This window comes from Octopus bimaculoides, chromosome 13 (genome assembly GCF_001194135.2).
Source record: "Octopus bimaculoides isolate UCB-OBI-ISO-001 chromosome 13, ASM119413v2, whole genome shotgun sequence".
Lineage (NCBI taxonomy): Eukaryota > Metazoa > Mollusca > Cephalopoda > Octopoda > Octopodidae > Octopus > Octopus bimaculoides.
The window spans coordinates 3,590,858-3,601,883 of record NC_068993.1 but is presented as its reverse complement, the minus strand read 5'-3'; the positions used below and the strand labels follow the sequence as shown (position 1 = coordinate 3,601,883).

The 11,026-nt window shown below is 33.3% G+C and overlaps 1 long non-coding RNA gene across 1 annotated transcript in view; it reads left to right on the top strand.

Annotated features, from left to right (window-relative positions):
- LOC128249286 (uncharacterized) overlaps window positions 1-11,026 on the top strand; it is a 14,114-nt gene that overhangs the window by 1,560 nt on the left and 1,528 nt on the right. Inside the window, exon 2 of the long non-coding RNA XR_008265377.1 lies at window positions 10,408-10,568. This is a non-coding gene — a long non-coding RNA (uncharacterized LOC128249286). The remainder of the gene's footprint in view (window positions 1-10,407; window positions 10,569-11,026) is intronic.

Sequence of the window (11,026 nt, the reverse complement as noted above, 5' to 3'; positions counted from 1 at the left end):
TAATAATATTAATAATAATAATAATAATAATAATAATAATAATAATAATAATAATAATAATAATAATAATAATAATAATAATAATAATTTTAATAATTTTAATAACAATAATTATAATAATAATAATAATAATAAATATCCAATAAAATATACAACGACCAACAGGCCATATACCTGACAGAAGAAAACAACTTGCATTACACACACAATACAAAAACAAATACAGACCCCCCATAACAAAAAAAAAACTGACGCAATAGAATACCAGAAAGAGTTTGGATACATCCAACAACAAAAAAGAACATACAATGCTGCACACACCCCAGCAATACGGAGTCGTAGTAGATGATGCAGTAGAAATCTGTCTGAATAATAACAATAATAATAATAATAATAATAATAATTATAATAATAATAATAATAATTAATAATAATAATAATAATAATAATAATAATAATAATAATAATAATAATAATAATAATAATAATAATAATAATAGTACAAGTAGGAGATAAGCGGGGGTGAACAAGGATGGCGGTGGTGGTGTTTGTGGTGGTGGGGATGAGGAGGAAATATAACATTATGCATTAAGGTTATTTTCAAAGATCGTCAAGCTCAGTAAATCATCTTCAACAGAGTTCGCCTATGTAAACTTCACAAAGATTTATTGAGTCTATGGAGTGAACTGCTTCCTGATAGCATGCTCGTACTCTTTTAAGTGCTTCTTACAAATATTACATGTTCAAAGAACAAGTTTAAGATGTCTTAATTGATGCTAACCAAATTCCGGATTTTCAGAGAGATCTCTATTTGCATGTACTTACATTCATAAATACAAAACGTGTATAAACATAGACACAAATAAAGAAGCACGCAGACACACATAGCTATGTATACGTGTGTACGCATATATATATATATACATATATATATATACATATATATATATGTGTGTATGTATGTATGTATGTATGAATGAATATGTATGTATAAATGTATATACATACATACTTACATACATGTAGAGATACATTAGTATGTGCATAAGTATGTATGCATACATATATAGTTTTGCATATAAAATACGAAACTGAAGGAGAGAAGATCGACTTTTAACTCATCGCAGCCCTTCTATTTTACCAACTATATAAGAGGCCGTGTACTTTTAGGTGCGTAATAATGATGATGATTATAATAATAATAATAATAATAATAATAATAATAATAATAATGTTTTCTGGATTGGGTCAGCAAACTGGAAAGGAAGAAGAAGAAGAAGAAGAAGAAGAAGAAGAAGAAGAAGAAGAAGAAGAAGAAGAAGAAGAAGAAGAAGAAGAAGAAGAAGAAGAAGAAGAACAAGATAGATGATAATGATGATGATGATGATGACAGTCATCATCATCATTGTTTTTGATAGTATGGAAGAGTGTGTGTAGGTGTAAAAGGCTAGTGATGTGCAGAAGTTCAGTGAGTGATGATGGTGTACTGTATTACCTCTTGTCTTTGTTCATTCCTGGGAGCAGAATTTCAATACTTATTGATCGATACACTGAACTGATTGCAACATTATCATCAAATAAACTGTGACAGAAAGTACGTGAGGAAGAAACTGGAAGATGGAGAAAGAAATTGTAAATAGAGAGAGAATAACGGAGATGGTAAATAGAATAAAAGAGACGTGCGATAAAGGAAAATATAATGAGAATAAATAGAGGGAGGGAGTGGATAAGGAACAATTTAAGAAAAAGAGAGTGAAAGAAATACTGTAACGAATGAAAAGGAAATGCGAGTGAGGGCAGAGAGGGAGAGAGAGAGTGTGTGTGAAGAGGGAAAGAGAGACTGTGGTAGAAAAATAAGAACGTGAATCTGGTGAAAAACTAATTGTAAGCGTAGAAATGAATTTTATTGGTGAAGGTATTTTAGAGAAGTGGCGAGGAAGGATTAATATGAAGAACACAATTAAAATACCAAAGAAGGTGAAAATAGAAGAAAGAAGTGAAGGAGTAAAATAAAAATGTATGAAAGAAAGCTGAAAGAATTTAAAGGAATAATTTAAAGAATGTGAGGAAGAAAACGAAGACAAGAAAGGAAATGTCATTCAGCGTGTCGTGAATGAACTTGGAATAAAAGACAAGAGATGTAAGAAAAATTTGTTTCATCGACCCCACTGCTTAACTTGACCCCGAGTGGAATGAAAGGTAAAATCGATGTCGGTAGAATTAGAACCCGGAAGGTAAAGACAGACGAAAGGCCGCCAACCATTTTGCCCAACATTATAAAAATTTTGCCAGCTTACCACCTGAAATGTTACAAGAATTGGTTTGGAATATAGACTTTAAATAGAAGAAATATTCTTTCTACTCTGTGCACAAGGCTCGAAATTTTGGGAGAGGGGGCCAGTCGATTTATCGACCCCGAAAGGATAAAAGGCAAAGTCTTGGCTTTTCTTCTATTTATTCTAATATCCATAACAGCACATGTTAAACAGTGGGATGATGCAACAGAAAGCGCCACTATTGTGGATACTGCTAAAGATGTAGATTGAGGAGATCCACTCTCCTTAGCGTGATGTCTCTCGTTTACACGAATATTACATAACACCTCCATCACAGAACATTTTGATCAAGACTACTTTTTGAACCGAGGAAACACTACGGCATAACTGTTGAGGGTGAGATTGGATACATACAACTACAATATTCCTGATGAGATTTTGGAGAGTCAGTCACAGGTGCATTGAAAGAGGATGTGTAAAAGATGCTGAGTGATTTTTCAGTCATTTGCAGAGTATATATTTGATCGTAGGCTGTATGCAGAATCTAGAATTTATTTTCAAGTAAACGGTGTCTTGTAAGCGAGGAAAGAAGTCAATTAATGATGTCCCTCATGTAACAATCCTTGTATTACTCAGCACTTATTGCATTAAATTTACGATCCTTTGATATTTGTAAATATTTGGCTGGTGGTTCGCTAAACTCTTGTCAAAACATGCCACGTATATGTTTTATTCTGCACAATTTGTTAGTTAGCGACACCACGTTAAGTTGAAAACTAGAATTTGAACTCTTAAAAGCGAAAGATAAATTCTTTTGCTTTCTCACTTCAACATTTCTTCCAGCTGACCATGTTCCAGAAATCTTGTCATATTTTAAAATTACATTAAAAACAAAACCCAAAACAAAATACAACTGAAACTCCATTTCCACGCTGCTTCTATTCCTCCCACAATTTCATTGCTTATTCGATTGCTATTTAACAATAACGATAATGACTGGCTGTCAAGTTTGACAGTTGTTGGAGAGACAAGAATCTCTTATGTCTTGCATATGGCATAAAGGGGCTCACGATCGCTGCTCAGCCTTGTTTCATACCACATGGCCGTTTATTATATCAACTCATGTCACTTAATTTCTCTTTTATTGATGAGCGCTGTGTGTGTACAAAGCGCTATATGTATATGTGTATGGATCTCTAGAGATTTAATCTACGTATATATCTACTTATGAGTAACTCTCTTCTCCCCTCTCTCTTTCTCTCTCTCTTTCTCTCTCTCTCTCTCTATGCACACACACATGCGCACATATGTATGGATGTTTCTATACATACATATATGGATGGATTTGTCACAACATGACTCACAATTTATGTGTAGGCATATTTGTGTATTGTGTTACGTCCAGATAGATGCGTTTAAAGATGTGCATTTGAACACGCATATGTATCTACGAATATCCATGTGTATGTGTGTATGTGTGAGAGAGAGAGAATGTCTGCGTGAATGTGTATATTTGTCAATGTATGGTTTTGCACAAACTCGTTTTGATATGCATGTGTGATGGTGCAAGAGTTTGTTCTTTGTTCGCTTTACGAACGCATGAGTAGGAAAGAATACAAGGTCCCTTATGTGTATGTATATGTGTATACACACACACACACACACACATGCACGCACTCATAGAGAGAGAGAGAGGGTAAGGGAAAGAGAGGGCAGAGTGAACTTTGTATATTCTATGTATATGTATGAATATGTTTATATCCATGCGTGTGTTCGTGTGTATGAGCTTATATTAATATATCTGTGTGTGTTTATGTATGTATATATGTGCGTGTGTATATATACATATGTGTGTGTGTGTGTATGTGACTATATATATATATATATATATGTATGTATGTAAGCATGCATGTATCTATGTCTCTATGTATGTAATTATATTTCTATGAATGCATCTATCATCTTGAGAATTATATGTGTTTTGTGTTGTGTGTGTGTGTGTGCGTGCGTGTGTGTGTGTGCGTGCGCGTGTGTGTGTGTGTGTGTGTGTGTGTGTGTGTGTGTGTGTGTGTGTGTGTGTGTGTGTGTGTGTGTGTGCTGCAAATCACACAAAGAGTAAGATGAAATTCTATCAGTTTCAAACTAAATCTAAAATCAAAACCTTCCTAAAAATATATAAAATTAGAAGAAAAACACACAAATGAAAAATTTACACAATTTTCAAATTGTATGAAATTTCATCGCAAATTGTACACTTTGCCCGGATATTTTTGCTTCTTTTTGTCCCTATTTTTATTACTTTATTAAATTTCAGTAATTTGAATCCTTGGATTGAATCAAATCAGACGAACCATCTTTAGTTTGAAATGACCAGCCATTCCAGCGTTTCACCGTATGGATATTTGTGTGGCGAACGTATATTGGTTTTTTGTGTGTATCTTTACATGTGTTAGCGTTTCTGACACTGAGTGTGTGTGTGTGTGTATGTGTGTGCGTGAGCATGTTTGTGTGTGGTTAATGGCGTCTTCTGGTCCATAAAGGATAGAGTGAATGAATGTGAATGTATAAAATATATATATAAATATAACGGTGTATGATGCTAAATGTTTTAATCCGTCTTGTTACCAATGAAATACGAAAGAATGTTTCTTATACAAAGTTCATGCATGTGTATGTATACACAAACACACACACGCATACACACACATATGTATTATATATATCATATAATATCTATATCTATTGCTATCCATGTATCAGTGTATGTATAAATGGATAGTTGTATGGATGTATCTATCCCTCTATCTATATGTGTATGTGTTTATACATATGTGTGTGTGTGTGTTTGTGTGTGTGCGTGTGTGTGTGCATGCGTGCGTGCGTGCGTGCGTGCGTGTGTGTCTTTGTGTCTGTGTTTGTCAACCGGTGTTTGTGTCTTTACGTCCCCATAATTTAACGGCAAAATAGTCCGCTAGAATAATTACAAGGCTTAAAAAGAATAAGTGCTAGGGATCGATTTCTCTGACTGAGGAAACCTTTCGAAGAGGTGCTCCAGCATGACCGCAGTCTTTGGACTGAAACAAGTAAACGATCAAAAATCGATTATATTTAATCACGTGTTTCAATATGTTCGTACGTATGAGTGTATGTGTGTCCGACATGTATGTATAATTGAGTTGGTATGGAATATATACGTAATCTATGAACTATCAATCCGAACTGGAAACGGAATTGTCGTAGCGTTTGCAATGCCATCATCATTTACCAGTATGTCTTTGTCTTTTTGACAAAGCATGTATCTTTTTTCTGCTTTATATATGTGTTGGGTAGACAGATTATGTTTGAAGATAATGCATTTTAAATTGTATCTGTATCCGTCAATTACAAATATAGAATTATTTATGAGACAGAGTTAGGTGAGTCAGTGGGATCCAGGATTAAATGTTGAGCTCCGACTGATTCTTGTCATGCCGGCAGGTCTCTGAGAGATCCCTCATCAGTCTACTTAAGCTTACTATTACCGTCTGTCTAGCTTTTGAAATGTCGTACTTTGTAGCTTTACTACAACATATCCATAGTCCAAGCACGTAGCTGTTAAATGCTAACAAACTATCCCACATGCATTTATGTGGTGCTTACTGTAAGCGGACCATCATCAATGTAAATGAATATCAAATGTTGATGACTTACTAGAACAGGTTACGGGTTTTAGCTGAACAACTGATGTTATTATTTAATGATTTGTAGATACGTGGTATTTCGTTATGCAACCATAATATACCATAAAGTTTATTAAATGTTTTTATGAGTCAGTATCACGTTCTATTGCGGTAGCAGTGCTCTTTATATTATTGTTAAGGTTATTTCTATATATATTCTATAGCAATTTTAGCCAGCACTGATTTTTGCTATTATTACATTTTCCATTTTCGATTTCATTATTTCTTCACATCGGACGTCTCGTATACGAGATGTAGTTGCAAAAATCAGTGCTGGCTATAATTTCTATGGAACATCTGTAGAGTTTTATGCTAGTCCCACCTGAGAACTTGAGAATTTCTTTTAAGAGAGAAATGTCTAATATCTGTGGAATACTCAGGTATGCGCACATGAATGTGATTACCTGAATACTCAGCGGCGAAACCGACGGAGGATAAATGGTTAACGTCCGTATATTGATATTCCGCCGGTTCATATTGATAATATATCGATGCAGTATTAATGATGTGCATTAATATAGTAATGTCCATTTCTATGTTTGCATATCTGTTCAAAGGTGTGAAATTAATTATACAGAAAGCCTATCTCTACACCGAGCGTGTTTGTATATGTATATCAATGTGCGGGTTTGCTTTTACTTACTGTGAGTATATCGCATCTATGTGAAGTTTGGAATTGAAATATTAAAACTGAAATGTAATTAACGAACCTCTCATTAGTGATAATGGGTTTATAAGTAAAGGCCGACATAGAGAAGCCATAATTGAGTAGAATGCAACAGAAAATGACAATATGAAGAGCACAAGCCACTTTCAAATAATGAATATTTATTTTAAAATAGCATTAATAAGAACAACATCAATGACCATAAACTATCACATTATTTATCACAACGAATTTTACATAATTATTGATTTCACAAAGACTCGCGCGCACAAAACACAGAGCCGATTTCTGTAGGAGTGGCTAAATGTTACTGGAATTCATTCCATTATGTTAATACGTTAATTATATGAATTAATAGATTGAAGGATAAAGTTTAACATAATCTTGTTGGGATGCGCAAGCCAAATAAATTAAAAGGATTTCTTTAATTTCATATACTTATAACTCGCTCAGTAGAGATTTTCAAGATATCTAATGAAGTATTGGTGTAAATTAGAGTTAAACATGGGAATTCACGTACACAGCGCATTTGAATGGTACGCCAATGAACGAAGGAATTTGGCAAATGTACTGGTGCTGATTAAACAAGCCAAAATAATAAGGTTCCAGGCTAGAAGAATATCATTTGTAAGTTTGACGTGTATTAAAAGTACAGTTCAGTGTTTCAACGGTATTTAGCTTGGAATGAGTCTATCTAAATGAAATTAGTTATTTTGTGGTTGCTCCATTCTAATCTACAATCATGAAGAGTAATATTTAATATTTAGTTTCCGATTTTAAAAAAGAGCTATTTGCGTTATAATAAATATATTGAGCTGCCGATCAGCCTTGTAGCTATTGTATTGACTACAAGACACAGGAAAAGTAAAGGCTGTCCTGGTGAGACTCGAACTCGGAATATGGATGAATAAGTCTTCATGTTAAACATATTTACCATTTCTAGCAATTCACTGCCTCTCACATTGTTCACTAATATTATTCACTTGCGTTTGTGATCGTCTGATTTTAGCGTGACAAATCTCCATCGAAAATGTTAAATGTCAGTTTCTCAGTCTTTAAGAAATGAGTTTTCCTTATTATGAGCTCTCTTTATAATTATTGAAGCTTGGAAATGAAGTCAAATTGCAGGAATCATAAGACTTTCAGTAGGTTAGAATTAGCAGTAACAATAGGGGCTATTTAACAATGAGTTCTATAATTATATTGACTGTAATGATCTGTTATCCACATATCGATCAGACGTAGAATCATTCCATCTAAATATAATATAAGGTTTAAATCATTGCATTTCTTCTTTTCAATGTTTCTGATGTCAATCTATTATATCCGGTGTTATTCTGTGCTATATCAACAGTTTGGCGCTGTAGCATGTACGGTACCCAAACTCACTGTGTTTTACCGTATTTTTTATTACAATTTCAGGATTATATATTATTACATAATACTTAATAAATGATACAATAGAACATACTATACGAGGTGGTATCGACAGAGTCTCGGTCTAGTTCTGTAGCTGGCCAACAGATGGCAGCATACGGTGAGAGCCAGCGGTCCTCTTCACGAGGCAGTGTGCCGAGTGACAGCACTGTGACATACGAAATACCGCTAAGCAATAAGCCCAGCGTGCTAACGTTTCTGCCAGCTAGCCGTCTTCATTCGGCCGAATAATAAACACATACATCTTTATTTTTGATACTTTTTCTGCTCTTTCCAGAGTTCATTTTATATTGATATACTTGAAATTTCTTGCTGCGTTTGTATTACATCCAAATTGAAAGAGAGTAAAGGTTACAGGACTGGATGTAGGTTCTTCCTCGCTTTCTCGAACCAAAAATCAGTTTTAAAACGATCTTCGTAGCTTACTCAAAATCCTTGCGCCGGGGTGTTCACTCGATCTTTTAAAGAAGGTAACCAAATTTCATTTCAAACGTCGATTAGATTCCTTTGTTTCTAAGAACGGAATACTTTAAATAAGTTAATTCAAAACATGCAACATCTTGATCATAACAGGAGATTATCACAGACAGAATGCCTTTGGTCATAGAAGTATTAATTAGGTCAGTATAGAGATAGATAAAGCAACATCTTGAAAAACATTATTAACCAGATTAACATATTCAGACATTCCTTCCCATTTACAACTAAGCGTCATATTCATTAATATATTTTTAAATGAATAAATCAGTATTAGAAGGAAACTCCATTAAGATATCTGATTTAGAGCACATTTTTTGACGAGTCAGAGAATTTAAGAGAAATTGCAGCATGTAGCATATATTATTATTATTATTATTATTATTTCCTTAATGTGAATTTTTGCTTTTTTAAACTTCCGTATTGATAATTACAATGTCTGTCAGATTAACTTCTGAAAAATTACTCGCAAAATAACAGATATATATGCTGAAACAAAATGCGATAATAACAACACCGACAACAACATCTATAATAATAATAATAATAATAATAATAATAATAATAATAATAATAATAATAATAATAATAATAATAATAACAATAATAATAATAATAATAATTATAATAATAATAATAATAATAATAATAATAATAATAATAATAATAATAATAATAATAATAATAATAATTATTATTATTATTATTATTATTATTATTATTATTATTATTATTATTATTATATAATGATGATGTTGATGATTATAGCTTTTGGCTGTAAGATATTATTCTTTGGAATGCACTTTAATTGGAGGTGACAGAAGGTGGTTGAAGTCAGACATGATATTGTCTTCGTTCTAACGGATGAATGAGGCTCGTATTGGGTCATATAACCAAAGTGGAAATCAATGAAGGGGTACTTTTTAAGATTTCATACATGCATACAAACATGAATAGATATGTGTGTGTGTGTGTGTATGTGTGTGTATACACACACACACAAGTAAATTAGGGTATACACACACACGCACATACATACGTACACATACGCATGCGCAGACAATCACATATACATATACATACACGGCTTCTTCAGTTTCTGCCTACTAAATGCACACACATGGCTTTGGTCACCACGTGGGTATAGTAGAAGATACTTCCCAAGGTGCCACTCAGCGAGACCGAACCCGAAACCATGTGGCTTGGAAGTAATCATCTTTCCACACAACCAACCTTCATGTTGTGAGTCGAAATTACACCATGTAGAAATTAACAAAATAGCCATTAAGCATTGAATTCGATGGACTAGATTTACACTATCACCAATAAAACACAACAAGGAAGCCTCCATGACGTCTGTGTTTTTAACTGATAGATATAACGATTAAACATCCTACCAGTCACTGTCTACTTTTTTAAGTTATGTAAAGATGCATTAAGAAATGTTAGCCTACATATCAAAATGTCTCATGCTATACATTTAAAAATTCCTATCAAACTATTTTGATTGGTGAATTTGTTAACTTTGGCTTGTATTAGATAAGAGTAAATTATTTATTACTGTAACTAAATTTTCTACTGCCACCTTCACATTCCACAATGACTATTGGGATCAATCGGGTACCGGACAAGGATTCTGGGTTATTTTCTTTCTTTTTTTTCTTTTTTTTTTTCTAAATTAATTGTTGAGAGTGGTCGGGTTCATATTTAGTGTTCTCGAGTTTATTTCCGTTATTCTCATTTTAAAATTCATCTCTCACTAGTCGTTGAGAGGACGTTGCCGTGGTGGAAATTTGCGCTCTCTGAATTCTCTTGTTATATTTACTTTCAGTCATGAATATACGGACAAAGAACAACTATCACCTGGACGTACATTGCGATGTATCGAATCGAAGTTTCCCATCTACGGTTCAAATCTTTTGCAGATACATTTGCAATGTATTTGAGCAGAATTTTCTATCCCAGACACATTATATAAAGTCTTCATTAAAAGTAAGTTCCAGTTACTCGGGAAATATAATCAACTTTAGAGTGGCATTATTCTCAGAAGTAGGTTAGCCTCACATTTCTTTAATAGCATGTAGTTGCAGTTAACAGGAAACCTCAATAATTCCTTCGCCTAAGGAGGAATATTCATTCACGTTAACACTTACTAAAGGACGGAGACTATTTAGAGACGGCTCTCATGTTCCTTGTCACAATATGATATTAGCATCATTTTCCTTCCAGACGAATAGTGAATATAATATTTAATGAGGAAATACTACTCAAAGTTGTTATATTATGAATACCCTTTCCATACAGAAACTCAGAAATACGTTTTTCATTCAATGGCATGTTCTAACATATAATTGGATATGTACTACAATATAACAACATTTTCTCTTTAACTATATAAAGGTGAACACACGTACCCGCGTGTATATATATATATATATATATATATATAT